This window comes from Ambystoma mexicanum, chromosome 13, assembly GCF_040938575.1.
Source record: "Ambystoma mexicanum isolate Mex_15411 chromosome 13, UKY_AmexF1_1, whole genome shotgun sequence".
Taxonomy (NCBI): Eukaryota; Metazoa; Chordata; class Amphibia; order Caudata; family Ambystomatidae; genus Ambystoma; species Ambystoma mexicanum.
In genome coordinates this window covers 249,011,997-249,030,386 of record NC_090938.1, presented here as the reverse complement: position 1 = coordinate 249,030,386, position 18,390 = coordinate 249,011,997, and positions in this window count along the sequence as shown.

Genomic DNA, 18,390 nt, shown 5'->3' with positions numbered 1-18,390 from the left:
TATGAATGAGAGGAGTGCAAGGGCGGAGAACTCCAGATCCATGATTAGGAGCCAAGAGCATGTGAACCCAATCTCCCCCAACCTATCCACAACATCTACCTAACCCTCTTTCCGATGTACCCAACTCCTCCTACCTATCCACTCAACAGACCCTAACCCTCTTTCCCAAAAGGGTCAAGATGGCCTGTGTTGTCCTCTCCCAAGTGCCAAGACCTAACGGGGAGGGAGGCGTTTGTGCTGCCTCTGCGCCAGGAAGAAACAGGATCTGACAGAATTGCAAGCCCAAGTGTTTACTAGACGCCTAGGCGGACAACCATGGCAGACGTGGTAACCCTCCTCCAGGAACTAATGGCTGAGTTGGCAGCAACTAGGCAGGATTATCACGCCTTGGCAGGTCAGGTCCATACCCTAACTATCCAGAATCAGGCCCAGGCAACCCCTTTACCCAGGGCCCCCTGCCAGTCCCGGTTCAGGTGCAAATGGCCACGGAACCACCACTACCCTTGACAGCACCGGAAAGGTATCATGGAGACCCCCAGAACTTTAACCAGTTCATTATGCAATGCCAATTGCATTTCCTCACAAAGCCAGCGGTGTTCCAGACAGTTCAGGCCCGTACAGCATTCGTGATCTCTTACCTCACTGGGGTTGCTGCGCCTTGGGCCACACCTTTAGTCCGCAAGGACGACGCCTTGCTTTATAGTTGGGACACCTTTCTAGAAGAATTTGGTAAGATATTTAACCGTAGGGCTGCAATGTTACTCAACGACAAAGAGCTGTTGACACAAACAGGGAAGCAAGGATTTGGTCTCCTATGTTACAGCGTTCAATCGGCTAGCCATGGAAACAGATTGGCCACAAGAAAAGAGAATCGCTTTGTTCTATCAAGGAGGACCTAAAAGACTTAGTGGCTCATGTGGACCCGCAACCCGAAACCTGTTCGACCATGATAGATCTCGCCCTTCGGTTAGATCAGAGACAGAGTGAGCGGCGTCAGGACCGGCGACGATGGGAAAACAAACCAATAGTGAGGCTAGATCAACAAAAGTCCACCAGGGTTCCAGAGAAAGGGACAGATGAACCAATGCAGATCGGTACCGTTCGGGGGCCTCTGACCAAAGAAGAGAAGGCAGAGAGACAACTTATGCCTTTACTGTGGTAAAGCAGGCCACTTCGTGCAAGAATGTCCCAACAAACCAGCAAAAGGAGGGCCTTCGGGAAACGAGAAAGCTCACCCGTGAGGGTGGCAGGAGCGAGCAGAGCGGAAAACACCCCACAGATGGTAGCGAACATGCACACTACTCAGGCAGCTGACGTAACTTTGACTGGTTACTTGCGTTGGCAGGGAAAGCGAGTTCCAGTAACATTAATGGTGGATTCGTGCACCACTGGCAACTTCGTGGACACTCAGGTGGCCCGAAAGCTGGGACTCTCGTTGAATGCTGAGGCACTTCCAGAGGAGGTGAAGTCTGTGGATGGATCGCCATTGGTCTCGGGACCTGTGACTCAGCAAACTGAACCTCTAGATTTGGAGTGTGGTGCAACACACCAAGAAGTCATCGGTTTCGATGTAATAGCAGCCCCACAGTTTAGGTTCATCTTGGGGCTAACCTGGCTGAAACTACAACCCAACCATGGACTGGAACACCGGTTTGATCAAGTTTGACTCCATTGCCAAGCACACTGCCAAGTCTGTTTCCTACTATGTAGGAGGAAGAGTAGTTATGGAATTGCCCAACGAGTATGAAGAGTACCGGGATGTTTTCAGCAAGGCGGCAGCCGAAACATTGACCCCACACCGGCCATTTGACTGCCAGATCGACCTTGAAGCAGGTGCTGTGCTTCCCTGCAGTCGCATATATACGCTCTCACTGAAGCTGAAAACAGGTATCTAAAGCACTACATTGAAGCCAATTTGGCGAATGGCTTTATTTGGCACTCCACGTCCCGTTTCCTCCCCCTTGTTCTTCGGTCTGAAGAAGACAGGAGACCTAAGAACATGTATAGATTACAGGGCGATTAACAAAATAACCATCAAGAACTGTTATCCCCTACCCTTGATCCCGGTACTGCTGGACCAGGTGCGTGGGTCAACAATTTAGACGAAGCTGGACCTTCGAGGAGCCTATCACCTAGTAAGGGTACGCAACGGGGAGAAGCGGAAAACAGCCTTTCGGACCAAGTTTGGCCTGTACAAATATCAGGTCATGCCGTTCGGGCTTTGTAATGCCCCAGCGGCATTCCAGCACTTCCTAGACGAAGTACTGCACGGGTACCTGGACGTATTCGCAGTAGTATATATCGATGACATTCTGATTTATTCTCAGAGTCTAGAAGAACATCGAAGACACGTCCGGGTAGTTCTGTAGAGGCTGCGGGAACACCATCAGTACACCAAATTAAAAAAGTGTGAGTTCCATTAGACTACAGTTGAATTTCTTGGATTCATTTTGTCACCCCAAGGAGTCACCATGGATATGAAAAAAGTACAGTCCATCATAGACTGGCCTTCTCCAAGGTCCGTAAAGATACCCAATCCATTCTAGGCTTTGCCAATTTTTATCTTCGCTTTATAGACGGATTTGCTAAGAAGGTGCAGCCCATCACCAGACTATTACGGAAAGGGGTACAATTCCATTGGGACGGAGAATGCAGAGGCAGGCTTCCAGGCTCTGAAAAGGGCGTTCGTCACTGCTCCAGTGCTACAGCATCCCAATCCAGCCAAACCCTTCATCGTTGAGACTGCATCGAGCTATGCAGTCGGGGCCATCCTATCCCAAAGGAGTGACAACGGGCAATTGCATCCGGTCGCCTATTACTCTCGAATGTTGTTACCTGCGGAGCAGAACTACGCCATAGTGGACAAAGAACTACTAGCTATAAAAACAGCGTTCCACAAGTGGCGACATTATCTCATGGGAGCCCAGCATACTGTAACAATATACACTGATCATCGAAATCTACAATTCTTAATCGGCCAAAGCCCTCAGCCCCAGGCAATTAAGATGGGCGATGCAATTCTCAGAATATGATTTCATTGTGACCTATCGCCCAGGGGCTGAAAACCGAAAAGCAGATATACTTTCACGGTATCCGGAACCAGACCTCGACCAAACGGAAACAAGAATGGAAGAGCCCAAGCCCATGGTTGACCCGAGTTGTGTCATTGGAAGTATAACAGTAGACGCTATCTTTAACAACATCAGGAAAGCAATGTCTGCACAAAAACTAGCCCGGAGGGCAACCCAGAACAAAGACCAGACAGTAAAGGACGATTACCATTCTATAAATTGGCATTGTACTTAACCACAGCACCGCTTCGTCAACAAGCCATAAAATGGTGTCACGACTCACCATTCGTGGGCCACCCAGGAAAAGCAAAAACATTGAATTAGTCAAACGCCACTTTTGGTGGCCAACTCTGCACAAGGACATTCAACTGTACATCGCCAAGTGCGAAATATGCCTCAGAAACAAGTCAGACCATCAAAAACCAATCAGACCTTTGCAGCCCCTACCCACACCTCCTACCCCGTGGCATAGTGTGTCAATGGATTTGATCGTGGAACTACCCCAGAGTCAAGGGTTTACTGCTGTTCTTGTTGTGGTAGATTACCTCACCAAAATGGCACATTTTATACCCTCCAAAGGTACCCTATCAGCTAGTTCACTGGTGGATTTGTTTTTACAGCACGTGATTCGCCTGCATGGGCTGCCTTACAGTACTATCTCCGATCGGGGACCATAGTTTACATCAAGTTTCTGGCAAGCATTCTGTAAACCAGTGGGTATGGACATACGGCTCCCCACTAGTTACCACCCAGAAACCGATGGGCAAACCGAGAGATGAACCAGACCCTAGAGCAGTACCTCAGATGCCTCACCCAAGGCAAAGAAGAAAGCTGGGCTGACGTCATTTGGCTTGCCGAACTAGCATACAACAACACAGTACATACATCCACCAAGAAGATACCCTTCTACAGTGTATACGGGTTCCATCCTTGTTTTCAAGCAGTTCCTCAAGGAAGCATACCAGAAGTACCAGCAGCGGCAGAAAAAGAGAAACATCTAGAAAACGTTTGGCAATTAGTTCAGAACAATTTAAATGCTGCTAAAAAGGCCTACAAACACCAAGCCGATAAAAAAAGACGACTGGGTCCTCGGTATCAAGTTGGGGACAAAGTGTGGCCCTCTATGCGACATCTCCACCTACAGGGGTCGCGTAAATTCATTCCCCGTTTCATAGGACCATTACCGATAGGCACTAATTGGTCCAGTTGCTGTAAAATGGACTCTACCCTCACATATGAAAATGCATCCGGTATTCCACATCGCCCTGCTCAAACCAGCCCCTGCTGGAAAACTCCAGCAAAAAAACAAGAAAAACCAGGAAAACTCCACCTATCCAAGTAAACGGACATCCCGAGTTTGAGGTCCAAGCCATCCTTGACTCACGCATTAGACAAAAGAAATTGTGTTATTTTGTAGACTGGGAGGGGTACGGTCCTGAAGAAAGGTCCTGGGTGCCCGCAGAAAATATCCATGCTCCTCGGCTCCTCCGTAAATTCCACCAAAGAAACCCCTCTAAGCCCGGGCCTGCAGGAGGGAGGGGGAGTACTATCAGGGTTAGGGCTGGTATAAGGGTAAGGAAGGTGGAAGCCGGGGCAAGGAGGGTGGTAGCCGCCCTTGCAGGGTACAGAAAGCTTTCCACCAAGTATTCCAGGTGTGTTCTCCATCCTTTTTACAGAACTGTGGCACAGGGACCTGTGCACAACAGCTCAGATACTACAATTCCCAGCAGGCCGTGTGCAACATGAGCCTGCTGGAGTGAGGATCGCCAGGCCCCCGGCCACGCCCGCACCAACGCGCATGCGCGATCCACGCCCAAGGAACGCGGCTCGCAATTCTGACCGGCACAGACTAAGGACGTTTTGTAGCAGAGCAGAGCTCCGGTTGGCAAGCCTCCGCAGGGCACCTGCCTGCCGCCTGCAGACACCCCAGGCCCTACATACACATTCAGATAAGTGCTGTTACTAGTACACGCGCAGACCGCTTCATAGAACCGATCAGGGCCGGTCTACTGAACCGTGTCCTTGAGTCACCCGCATTCCGGAGCCGCGGACAGCGTGGATGCGGGGCGCATTGCGCTCTCAAATTAACCCAGCATGAGAACAGAACTAATAACCACTGCATGTGTTCTTAGAGACTTGTTTGTTGTTGCATGAATCCGAAGTTAAGAAACTTATCTAAGACAGAGTCACGCATGTGTATGAGCGCCCGTATTGACATCCTTGCTCCTTGCAGTGGCAAACGAGGCCTGATGTGCCGCAGAGGCCAGCCAACACAAAGAGGCCTGAAAAGACGTAGACTTGATCAGAAAACCGTAGCTAAGTGTTTTAAGGTTTATTCTTTCTTGTGCAGGGGACTCGTGTTGCATGGGATAATGTGATAGTCCCTGATTAGCTGCATGAAGTTAATGCAGAGTTGTCAATCTTTATGATAGGGTCAAGTTTAAGCCTTACATGAGGTAATGTAGGGGAGTGCAGTGAAGACATGTGTAGCACAAGAACCAGGTGTACAGTGTCCTGGTTAAGGGGCTCCAGCACAAAGGCCCCCAAATGGGCATATTGTATGAATGAGAGGAGTGCAAGGGCGGAGAACTCCAGGAGCAGGAGCCAAGGAGCATGTGAACCCAACCTCCCCCAACCTTTCCACAACAGCTACCTAACCCTCCTTCAGGTGTACCTAACTCCCCCTACCTATCCACTCGACGGACCCTAACCCTCTTTCCCCGAAGGGTCAAGGTGGCCTTTGTTGTCCTCTCCCAGGTGCCAAGACCTAACAGGGAGGGAGGTGTTTGTGCTTGTTAGGGAGAATTCTAATTTATCGCTAATTTCCGTCACCTAGTGAGTCCCCCAGCAGCTTTGCTGGACTTCTGGAGTTTATTTTTTTTGCACCTGGTAAGAGTGAGAGCTTTTCCCCCACTCTTACCTGTGTTTTACTATGTGTTTCTATCTGTTTTTGTGATTGTGGACTCTGAAGTACACCACTTCAGTAGCCCCCTTCTTTTTGTTACATAGCACCTTCAGTGCCGTGGCACAGGGTTGTCTTTGAGACTTCCCTGGACTCCATTTCTGAGGCGACTACCACCCCCCAAAAAAGGGTAAAGTTACCATTAACTTTACTTAGACAATCTACCACAGATCCAGTACACCCCATCTTCCATGGAGTACTGGAAAGGGTTAATTCATATCCCTTTTTATCTGTACCTCCTAGAGCATTGTTTTGCTCTTTTAACATTTAGACTTGGCTGGTGGCAGTGGTATCTACCTTAACATTTCTACCGCGATTATATTAGATAAATGTGGTATTGTTCTTGCCCATTATTTTAGCCTCGAACATAAACCCGCTTGACCAAATCATCTTTCTTTTGGCTCCGGTTGGGTTTATTCCCCATTTCTTTTTGTTAAAGTCCTTCTTGTGTTTTACTTTGCGCGGCAAACTAGGTTCGCCTTCTTTGTTCACTGTCTTTTGGCAGGCTTCTGCTCAGAAGCCCTCCTCAAGGTGCCTGGGTGTCTAGGTGGGCTGAATGTGAGGGAGGGGTGTAGTCACCCCTGCACAGGGTATCCTAGGAAACCCAAGTCGCACTTTGTCATGATTGGCCAGGGTAGTTGTCCGGGCTGGATAACCCCCCTGCTGGGTGATTGACAGCCAGGCTGTGTGAATGGGATTTTTTCGCATAAAAGGCAGGTCTCTTGGGCTAGAAGTCAGAGAGTCGCCACTGGAACTACAAGGAACCAAAGAGAAGTGGAGAGAACGACGGCTGCTGCAACTACCCCGTCCCAGTGAAGCCCTGCTGCAGTCCTGAGCTATCTTCCCTTCAATGACTTGGAGAAGATCCAGTCCGGAGTCGTCTTCCCTTGAGCTTGGTGGGGATAACCAGCTCATCTTCTACAGCCAGAGGATCCTCTTCCGTGGTCGAAATCGCTGCACGCTGCTGTAGTGGTCCGGATAGCCACCTGAAGCGCCTCTCCTGTTTTTAAGGAGCGCACCTTTTATTATGATATGATAAGGCATTTGTAACGCGCCTATACACAAGTGTTTCAAGGCGCGACGAGGCAGGGGGGGGGAACAAGGGGAGACATACAACGATCTTACTAGGCCAGGTGTCATTCAGATCGCGCAAGTGCAAGGGTAGAGGGGAAGGGAAAAGTGCATGGGGGAAGGGAGAGGGGAAAGTGCAGTACAGGGTTATAAGCATACAGCATACAGGATAAATAACAAGGGCCAGCTGGTGGCAAGTGCGAGGTAAGTGCAGACAAGTGCTGGGAAGGGGGGCTGTATGGATACAGACAGTCCCGTAGTGCAGGGGTTGCCGTGGAGGCAGTGCAGGGGAGAGTGGCTGGGCCGAGAACGGTGAATGGCCCATTTGCAGATTCAGTGCAGTTTCAGTAGTATTAGCAGGGGAGAGGGGGAGAGAAAGCGGAGGCAAAGAGGAAGGTTTTGAGGTGCTTCCGGAACCGGAGGTGGTTCTCAAGTTTCAGGGAGGTAGGAGGGCTGTTCCAGAGGGAGGCCCCTGCAGTGGAAAGAGATCTGCCCCCAACTCGTTGTTTGGAGAAGCGGCTGACCCTGAGGGAGTTGGAGGCGGATGAGCGAAGAGCTCGAGAAGGAAGATATTTAGGAAGAGAGAGTTGAAGGTATTTTGGCCCAAGGCCCCAGACGGCCTTGTGGACAATGCAGAGGGTTTTGAACTTGATCCTCGCAGTCACTGGGAGCCAGTGTAGTGATTTCCAGTCCTGGAGAGATACGGTCCCTGGGCTTGAGGCCAAGGACAAGTCTCGCAGTCCTGTTCTGGATGAGTTGCAAAGGGCGGAGAGTAGAGGCGGGCAGATTAAGATAGAGGCTGTTACAGTAGTCCAGCTTAGAGAGAACCAGGGCTCTAGAGACAGTGAGCTTCTGGGGGAAGGAGAGGAAAGGAAGGATACCTCTGAGGAGGTGTAGCTGGTAGTGTGACTTCTTAGATACGTCGGATATGTGAGGAGAGAAGGAGAGTGTGGAGTCGAAGATGACCCCAAGGTTTTTTGCCTTGCAGGTAGGAGTAGGAAGAGGGCCCAGAGAGGCCGGCCAGAGAGCAGCAGGGAAGGAGGGAGTGGGAGTGCCTGTTAGGCAGAAACCTGTGCAGTTCCCTTGGGGAACACTGCAAAAGATTTAAGACTACAGGTAGAGCAGTAAACCCCTTTGGTAGCAGTCTGTACCACCCAGATTTACCTGGTAGCTGTGGCTGAGCAGTCAGACTTCTCTCAAGAAGAGTTAGGCAGTATGTAAAGTATACACAATATGTACCAAAACACAATAGCACAAGCAAACACTGACCAGAGCTTGGTTTCAAAAGTATATAGTTATTTATTTAAAATACACATAAGTTAAAAACACTCTAGCAAAAATATAGTAAAAGCACTTCAACACAGTTATAATGAAAGTAGATTCAATCCTTTCTCCTATCTAGACAACTCTAAGTAAACACCACTTAATTAAAACAGAGGTGAGTGCTTAACGTTAGATGACACTCTAGTAGTTTCCAAGAAAGGGAGAGAAAAAGCAGAAATGGGTTAGACACACCACTCTAAGGTCCAGAGCACTTGCAATAGGCTTAAAGAAGAATAAAGTCACAGGTGAGCAACAGTCACTAGGCAGGGCCCACTCTTAGAGTAGCCGGAGCGAAAATGTGCCCAAGATCACACTGTTAGTTAGAGATTCAAAGTCTTGCAAAGAGTCAAAAAGAGGTTAGAGTGGCTCAGAAAGTTTAGCCAAAGTGTCCCAGGCACTCCCAGGTTCGAAAGCCGGGGACTAAATCTACCCCGTACAGTCGGTAGCAAGGGAAGCCAGGCAGAACACAGTACCTTAAGCGGAAAGGATCCTCCAGCGGTGGCAGTTGTTCCAGGCAGTGGCAGCAGGGCTCGACGTCGGTCAGGGGAGAAGAAGTTCTCGCTGAAGAGCAGAAGAAGAGGGTCGTTGCACTGCCCGGGAAGAAACCAGCCGCGGAGTCCTCCGGTTAAAGGGTTGGTGCCGACTTTCGCGGTATGGGGGTAAAGTGTGGTATTCCGGTTGCCGGGGTGCTTGGCACAGGCAAGGCGGCCACGAGATACCTCAAAGAACGGAAAGAAGGCGAAAACTGGTTGTCCCCACCAGTCAAGGGAAGGAGCCACTCCGTTAAGAGTTCTCCTCGGTCGTCGGGAAAAAGTGGTGAGACGGTTCAGCAGGGCTCCACCGGGTGGTGTCGTCGAAGCAGGTCGGCTCAGCTCTTCCCTCGTCGGATTCTTGGTCCTGTGGCGACTTCTGAAGTCCCAGTCCCCAAAGCCCTGCTTTTATGCAGCAAACCCCCATTCACCCAGCCTAGCTGTCACTCAACCATGCTAAGTGGTGAGCCGGGCGGCTCACCACTTGGGCCAATCAGGACGGAGTGCGACTTGAGTTACCAAGGTAACTCAGTCCAGGGTGCCTAAATCCCCCTCCACCCCTCCTAAGTACCCCAGACAGAGTGGCACCACTTTGGAGGGCTTCTGTGGAGAAGCCCGCCAAAAGTGGAACAAAGGGCTCCACTTTGGGTCAGAGTTACAGAGGCGAACACCAACGCCATTTTAGAATCAAGTTTTGGCAAAAAGTCCCAACCGGAGTTATAAAAATAAATATATAAACCGGTGGTATGTTTAAGGCTACCGTAAATAAATAATTAAATGTGTTAGCCTAAAACAATGGGAAATCCCATAGGGAAATATTCGCGGTCGAATATAAAAAGTAGTTTCCACTGCCACCAGCCAAAACTCGATCAGGGGGGACGGAGACGTGCCCCCTCGACTAACAGACCCTGGGGCAATCGAATTGCCCCAGCCAGTACGTCCACAATATGATGGTTTGTACTGGTTCTGTTCAGGATTCAAGACTAGCAAAGTCTTTGGTGACTTTACATGCCCTGGGAGACAGTAGTCAGTCCCAGGGTATGGAGTCTATGTTGGGGAGTCCCTAGGACACCCCTGGGTCACGGCACAGAGGGTGCTGTGTGACCCACATCACAAAAATACATGAGGCCCTATGGAGTAAGAGACCCCATAGCCCATTCAACACAAGGTTTAACCAAGAAAACACACTTCAACATGTCCAAGAGTGAGGGTAAAAGAGTCTTACTCTTGGCAGGAGAAAAAAAATTAAACCCCAGAAATCCAGCAAAGCTGCTGGGGGACTCACTAGGTAGGGAAATTCAGCCTAAACAGAGAATTCTCCCTAACACTCGCCCCCCCCAGACTAAGGGACAGGAGGATTTAATCCACTCCTGGATGAACCTCATACCTCTAGTCGATGATATACATCCTAGAGAGTCCATCAGCATTTTGATGGTGACACCCTGACCTGTGCTCAATGGTGAAATCAAACCCTTGCAGGCAGATTGACCATCTCAATAGTTTTGGATTTTCCCCTTTCATTTGCATTAACCATCTCAAGGGTTGGTGGTCAGTCTGAATAACAAAAGTAGAACCATACAAGTATGGCCTAAACTTCTTCAGTGCCCACACAATAGCAAAGCATTCTCTTTCGATAGTTGCCCACCTTGTCTCAGGATCCTTCAGTTTCCTACTGATGAAGCAAATGGGGTGCTCCCTACCCTTCTCATCCAGTTGGCTTAGAACTGCACCTATACCTACATTGGAAGCATCAGTTTGTACAATGAAAGGTTGGTGGTAGTCAGGAGCTCTCAATACTGGAGCCTGGCAAAGAGCTCTCTTCAGTTTTTCAAAGGCCTGATTGCACTCCTCATTCCATTTTACCTTTTTAGGGAATTTGGGAGAGGAGATTACATTCAGTGGAGAAGCTATGGTCCCATAGTTCTCAATGAAATTCCTGTAATACCCAGTGAGGCCTAGAAAAGCTCTCACTTGGGTTTGAGTAGTTGGTGTTGTCCAATTTTGCACAGCTTCAATCTTGCTGGGCAAAGGCCTTATTTCTCCACCTCCTACCTCATGTCCAAGGTAGACCACTTTACTTTGACCAATCTGGCACTTACTGGCTTTGATTGTCAAATGGGCCTGGTTCAGAGCCTGCAACACATGGCCTAGGTGGTTCACATGTTCTTCCCAGGAGTGGCTGAAGACTGCAATGTCATCCAAGTATGCCATGCAGAAATCTTCCATCCCAGCCAGAACTTGGTTCACCATCCTTTGGAATGTGGCAGGTGCGTTTTTCAGTCCAAAAGGCATGACCTTAAACTGGTACAAGCCAACTGGGGTTGAAAATGCAGTTTTCTCCTTGGCATGGTCTGTCAGGGCTATTTGCCAATAGCCTGACGTCAGGTCAAATGTGCTGAGGTACTTGGCTGCACCAAGTTTATCCACCAACTCATCTGTCCTGGGCAAAGGGTGGGCATCAGTCTTGGTGACTGCATTTAGAGCTCTATAGTCCACACAGAATCTCAAGTCTTTGGATCCTGCCTTTGGTACTAACACAACTGGGCTAGACCATGGACTAGTAGAGGGTTCTATTACCCCGAGATCAAGCATCTTCTTGACCTCTCCTTTGATGTGGGCTCTGATATGTTCTGACATTCTGTATCCTCTGCTTTTGACTGGCAGACAGTCACCAGTGAGTATCTCATGCTGGCCCCAAGGGGTCAAGCCTGGTGACAGTGAGAACAGGGAGGCAAACTGATTTAACATAGATTTGCACTCCTCTTGTTGCTCAGGTGTCAGGTCTGAAGAGAGATTGACTCCTTCAACTTTTTCATCTAAAGGTACACCTCTGAGGAGATCAGGGAGAGATTCACTCTCTTCCTCCTCTGCAGCTGAAGCTAGGAGCAAGGCTCCTACATCAGGTCTGGAGATGTAGGCTTTTAGTCGGTTGGTGTGGAAGACTCTAGGAGCTTCCCTGGGTCTGCCCAGATCCACCAGATAGTCGACCTCTCCAAGTTTTCCCACAACCTTGAAGGGTCCCATCCATTTGTCTTGCAAGGCCCTCTGCCTTGTTGGGAGCATAACTAGAACAAGCTGGTCTTGAGTAAACTCAACCATGTTAGCCTTCTGGTCGTGCCAATGTTTGACCAGGGCTTGACCAGCTTTCAAGTTGTCACTTGCTTCTGCCATCATGTGTGACATTCTCCTCCGGAGACCTATCACATAGTCAGTCACTCTGACTGGCTTGAGGGGAGGAGCACCTTCCAACCCCTCCTTAATCAGGGCCAATGGACCTCTGACTGGATGGCCATAGAGAAGCTCAAAGGGAGAATACCCTACTCCCTCCTGAGGGACTTCTCTATAAGCAAAGAGAAGGCATGGCAGTAGAAGGTCCCACTTTTTCTTAAGGGGTTCTTCCAAAGCACCTATCATGCTCTTCATGGTTCTGTTAAACCTTTCAACCAACCCGTTTGTCTGAGGGTGGTAGGCGGTTGAGAACTTGTAGGTAACTCCACAGGTTTTCCACATGGCCTTCATGTAGTGGGACATAAAGTTTGACCCCCTGTCAGAGATTACCTCCTTAGGAAACCCAACCCTGGTAAAAATACCAAGGAGGGCCTTAGCCACAGCCGGAGCTGTAACAGTCCTCATAGGAATGGCCTCCGGGTACCTAGTAGCATGGTCTACTACAACAAGGATAAACCTGTTGCCTGAGGAGGTTGGAGGATCAAGGGGACCAACAATGTCAATCCCTACCCTCTCAAATGGGACTCCCACAACTGGGAGAGGCACTAAAGGTGCCACATTCTTGGAACCAACCTTACCAGAAGTCTGGCAGGTATGGCAGCTCTTACAATATCTATCTACTTCGGCCCCCATCTTTGGCCAATAAAAGTAGAGTGAGAGCCTTTCCTTGGTCTTCTTGAAACTCAAGTGGCCAGCCAAAGGTATCTCATGGGCTAGTTGTAAGAACTGTTGTCTGTTTTCCTGTGGGACTACAAGGCGTTTGTAGTCTCCAGGTTCAGACTCAGTGGGTTCACTGTAGAAGAGGCCATCTTCCCAGTGCAACCTATACTTCCCAGGCTCTTGCCCATCAGCTTGAGAAGCTGCCTGGTGGCGGAGACCCTCCAGAGTTGGACATTCTCTTTGCCCCTTACGAAAAGCTGCCCTGCTAGGCCCACCTTCTGCCAGTAAAGACTGCAGCTCAGGATGGTCCTCAGGGTCCAAATCTCCAATAAGGTTGGGGCCTCCTTCTAGCTCTTCCTCAGAGTCTAGCTCAACCACACAGGGTTGTACCTCCCTCTCAGCCTCAGCTGGAGGTGGAGTTACAGGTGTAACTTTGGACAACCTAGGGGAAGTCCTTGTTGGAAGCACTGGAGTGCTTGCTGCTGGCTTTTTCCTAGGAGTCTTGGGTTGCCCCTTTGCTCCTGATCTGGTAGTTACTGCAGTAAGTTGCTCCAGTGGTAGAGGAGTGATTTCTGTCATCATCTCCTGAGATAACCCTCTCAGGGTTTTCTCCCTTGCAGGTTTTGTGAGTTCCTGAAACCTTTTGCTAGGAGGTCTGGGGGTATGAGATACAACTCCAAGAGCTTTGAGGTCATTACCCAACAGAACCCTACCTGGCACTTCACATTGTACACTGACAGGTATTTTTACAGCCATATCATTACATTGGATGAGAACTGGTAACTGGGGACACATCTGCACAGGCCCACCAGCTAACTTGGTGAGGCATTTGGGTGCCTTAGCAACATCCTCTGCCTTGAAAAATGATTCATCCACCACAGTTATGCTGGCTCCAGTGTCCCTAATGGCAGGAGTCTCCTGACCATTCACCTGGACACTGTCCTTATAATACTCTTTAGTATTATCTGGGATAGAGTTATAGACATCTAAATTCTGTTGCTCCCACAACCCCAGAGAGACTAAAGAAACACTAGCTGAGACTCCAGTGGGTTCATCAGCTAGTAATAGAAAGTTTCCACTTGCCATGGGTACTTCCTCTTCGGGAGCGAAGGCTAAGGAGGCAAGCTGGACCCCTGAAGGTTTACCCTTACATCTGGGATCTCCTTTCACATGGTCAGTAGCCTTACAAACAAAGCATGAGCCAAAGGCTCGCTGGAATGGAGGCTTGTTCTGACCTCCTTCTGGTCTGGGACCAGAAGGTACACTAGCCTGATTTGGTTTCCCTTGTGGCTTACCCTTATAGTTTTGTTTGGGGCCCTCTTTGGAATTTGTAGTATTAGAATTCTCTTTGGAGTCCTTCTTAGACTGTTTTTCCCCATCCTTCTTCTGAGTTACCCCAGAATCCTTGTGAGTGGCCCTGTTGGCAACCCACAAGTCAGCAGCCTTAGCTAGCTTCCGGGAATCTAATTCCCTGGAATCAGCCAAGTGTTGTCTGAGCTCAGGAGAGCAGGCATCATAAATAGTCTCCAACATAAACAAATTCTTCATACCTTCATAAGTGTTCACCTTGTAACCCTTAATCCATCCCTCTAAGTTTTTCAAACATTCATTCACCCAGGTAGCCCAAGGGGTACCATCATGCTTTTTGAGGCTCCTAAACCTCTTAAGATACTGGGAAGGGGTCTTCCCAAACCTAGCTATCAAAGCTAGTTTCACACATTCATAGTCCTTCCTATCCTCCTCCCCCATCTCCATTACCACATCAGTTGCAACAGGGGGAAGCCTAGAGAACAACCAGGTGAGTAAGTCATTTCCTGTGATGTTCTGGAGCCCATGATTATATTCAAACAGAGACAACCAATCCAACACATCCAACTTAGGCTCATACATACCAACCAATTCTTTAGGCATCCGGGGTCTTTTAGGACTGGAACTTCTAGAGGAGCCAGAGAGAGAAACATTCTCAACAGATAATTTCTTCATTTCTAAGTCATACTTGAGCTCCATTTCCCTTAGCCTTAGTTCTTTGTCAGTTTGAGCATTAAGTTTCTTATACTCCAATTCTAGCTTCATTTTCTCCAGTTCAAAGTACTGAGGACTAAATGTGGGACCTGGTAAAGGTCCAGTAGGTACAGCAGGTAGAGCAGGCAGAGGCCTAGGGGGGACAGTTACAACAGCCTCACCCTCCTCTTCTGACTCTTCCTCAGAAACATCAACATTTTGCTCCATGTTAACTTCAACACTGTCATCTACAGTCGCTGGAGTGGTAGGTTCCTCTGAACCATCACCCAGACTTTGGTTAGCTAACAATCTTTCAATCAGCTCCATTTTCTTGCCCTTAGTCAGGAGATCCTTATGTTTACAGAGCACTCTTAAACAATCAGCAGTTTTGGCTGCAAGGGACTCTTGACTATAGCTTTCTATAACTGACATGTTAGAGGTTTTACTTTTTCAGTGCTAAGCTTTGTGGTTAGTTGCACTAAGGTATCTAAAGCACAATAAAATGTATACTCAATACAAATCCCACCGCTGTACACCAGTGTTAGGCAGAAACCTGTGCAGTTCCCTTGGAGAACACTGCAAAAGATTTAAGACTACAGGTAGAGCAGTAAACCCCTTTGGTAGCAGTCTGTACCACCCAGATTTACCTGGTAGCTGTGGCTGAGCAGTCAGACTTCTCTCAAGAAGAGTTAGGCAGTATGTAAAGTATACACAATATGTACCAAAACACAATAGCACAAGCAAACACTGACCAGAGCTTGGTTTCAAAAGTATATAGTTATTTATTTAAAATACACATAAGTTAAAAACACTCTAGCAAAAATATAGTAAAAGCACTTCAACACAGTTATAATGAAAGTAGATTCAATCCTTTCTCCTATCTAGACAACTCTAAGTAAACACCACTTAATTAAAACAGAGGTGAGTGCTTAACGTTAGATGACACTCTAGTAGTTTCCAAGAAAGGGAGAGAAAAAGCAGAAATGGGTTAGACACACCACTCTAAGGTCCAGAGCACTTGCAATAGGCTTAAAGAAGAATAAAGTCACAGGTGAGCAACAGTCACTAGGCAGGGCCCACTCTTAGAGTAGCCGGAGCGAAAATGTGCCCAAGATCACACTGTTAGTTAGAGATTCAAAGTCTTGCAAAGAGTCAAAAAGAGGTTAGAGTGGCTCAGAAAGTTTAGCCAAAGTGTCCCAGGCACTCCCAGGTTCGAAAGCCGGGGACTAAATCTACCCCGTACAGTCGGTAGCAAGGGAAGCCAGGCAGAACACAGTACCTTAAGCGGAAAGGATCCTCCAGCGGTGGCAGTTGTTCCAGGCAGTGGCAGCAGGGCTCGACGTCGGTCAGGGGAGAAGAAGTTCTCGCTGAAGAGCAGAAGAAGAGGGTCGTTGCACTGCCCGGGAAGAAACCAGCCGCGGAGTCCTCCGGTTAAAGGGTTGGTGCCGACTTTCGCGGTATGGGGGTAAAGTGTGGTATTCCGGTTGCCGGGGTGCTTGGCACAGGCAAGGCGGCCACGAGATACCTCAAAGAACGGAAAGAAGGCGAAAACTGGTTGTCCCCACCAGTCAAGGGAAGGAGCCACTCCGTTAAGAGTTCTCCTCGGTCGTCGGGAAAAAGTGGTGAGACGGTTCAGCAGGGCTCCACCGGGTGGTGTCGTCGAAGCAGGTCGGCTCAGCTCTTCCCTCGTCGGATTCTTGGTCCTGTGGCGACTTCTGAAGTCCCAGTCCCCAAAGCCCTGCTTTTATGCAGCAAACCCCCATTCACCCAGCCTAGCTGTCACTCAACCATGCTAAGTGGTGAGCCGGGCGGCTCACCACTTGGGCCAATCAGGACGGAGTGCGACTTGAGTTACCAAGGTAACTCAGTCCAGGGTGCCTAAATCCCCCTCCACCCCTCCTAAGTACCCCAGACAGAGTGGCACCACTTTGGAGGGCTTCTGTGGAGAAGCCCGCCAAAAGTGGAACAAAGGGCTCCACTTTGGGTCAGAGTTACAGAGGCGAACACCAACGCCATTTTAGAATCAAGTTTTGGCAAAAAGTCCCAACCGGAGTTATAAAAATAAATATATAAACCGGTGGTATGTTTAAGGCTACCGTAAATAAATAATTAAATGTGTTAGCCTAAAACAATGGGAAATCCCATAGGGAAATATTCGCGGTCGAATATAAAAAGTAGTTTCCACTGCCACCAGCCAAAACTCGATCAGGGGGGACGGAGACGTGCCCCCTCGACTAACAGACCCTGGGGCAATCGAATTGCCCCAGCCAGTACGTCCACAATATGATGGTTTGTACTGGTTCTGTTCAGGATTCAAGACTAGCAAAGTCTTTGGTGACTTTACATGCCCTGGGAGACAGTAGTCAGTCCCAGGGTATGGAGTCTATGTTGGGGAGTCCCTAGGACACCCCTGGGTCACGGCACAGAGGGTGCTGTGTGACCCACATCACAAAAATACATGAGGCCCTATGGAGTAAGAGACCCCATAGCCCATTCAACACAAGGTTTAACCAAGAAAACACACTTCAACATGTCCAAGAGTGAGGGTAAAAGAGTCTTACTCTTGGCAGGAGAAAAAAAATTAAACCCCAGAAATCCAGCAAAGCTGCTGGGGGACTCACTAGGTAGGGAAATTCAGCCTAAACAGAGAATTCTCCCTAACAGTGCCGATGAGTAGAATCTCAGTGTTACTGGCATTAAGGCAGAGGTCGTTGGCGGCACACCATTCCTGGATAGCAGAAAGACAGTCAGAGATGAGGGAAGGAGAAGAGGAGGCCGAGCGTAGCCTGAAAATGAGTTGGGTATCATCCGCATAGCACTGAAAGTAGGGGCAGAGAGCGGCGATGTGGTGGGCGAGAAGTGCCAGATACTGGTTGAACAGCCAGGGAGAGAGGTTAGATCCCTGGGGGACACCACAGGTAGAGAAGATGTCAGAGAGGAAAGACCCCAGTTGGACCTGGGAGGGTCGATTTGAGAGGAAAGAGGTCAGCCACGTCAGAGCCTGACCAGTGATACCGAGGTTATCACGGAGACGGTTGAGCAGGATGGTATGGTTGACAGTATCAAAGGCAGAAGAGAGATCAAGCAAAATGAGAACACATGGAATGTTAGAGTCAAGGTTCGAGAGCAGGTCCTCATGGATGTTCAGGAGAGCAGTTTCCGTGCTTCTGGCAGCTCTGAAGCCAGACTGATGGTCATGAAGCCTACCAACACATTCAGCATGGAGATTAAGCTGGGAGATGGCCAGTTTCTCCAGGAGCTTGCCCAGGAAGGGAGTGATAGAGATTGGGCGATAGTTAGCTGGGCAGGAAGGGTCGGAAGAGGGTTTCTTAAGAAGGGGGTGCACAAGGGAGTGCTTGAGAGGGGATGGGAAGACTCGTCGCTGCGCCGGCTTCATCCCTGTGTGGTGCAGACCCCCTTCAGATGTCCTCCTTCACAACGAAGCTCCAGGAATCGTGGGTCTGCGAGAAAGCAACAGGAACAACTGCCAGGGCACCAGCTGCACCATTGGAACAAGGTACTGTGTCCTGCTTGGGGAAACTGG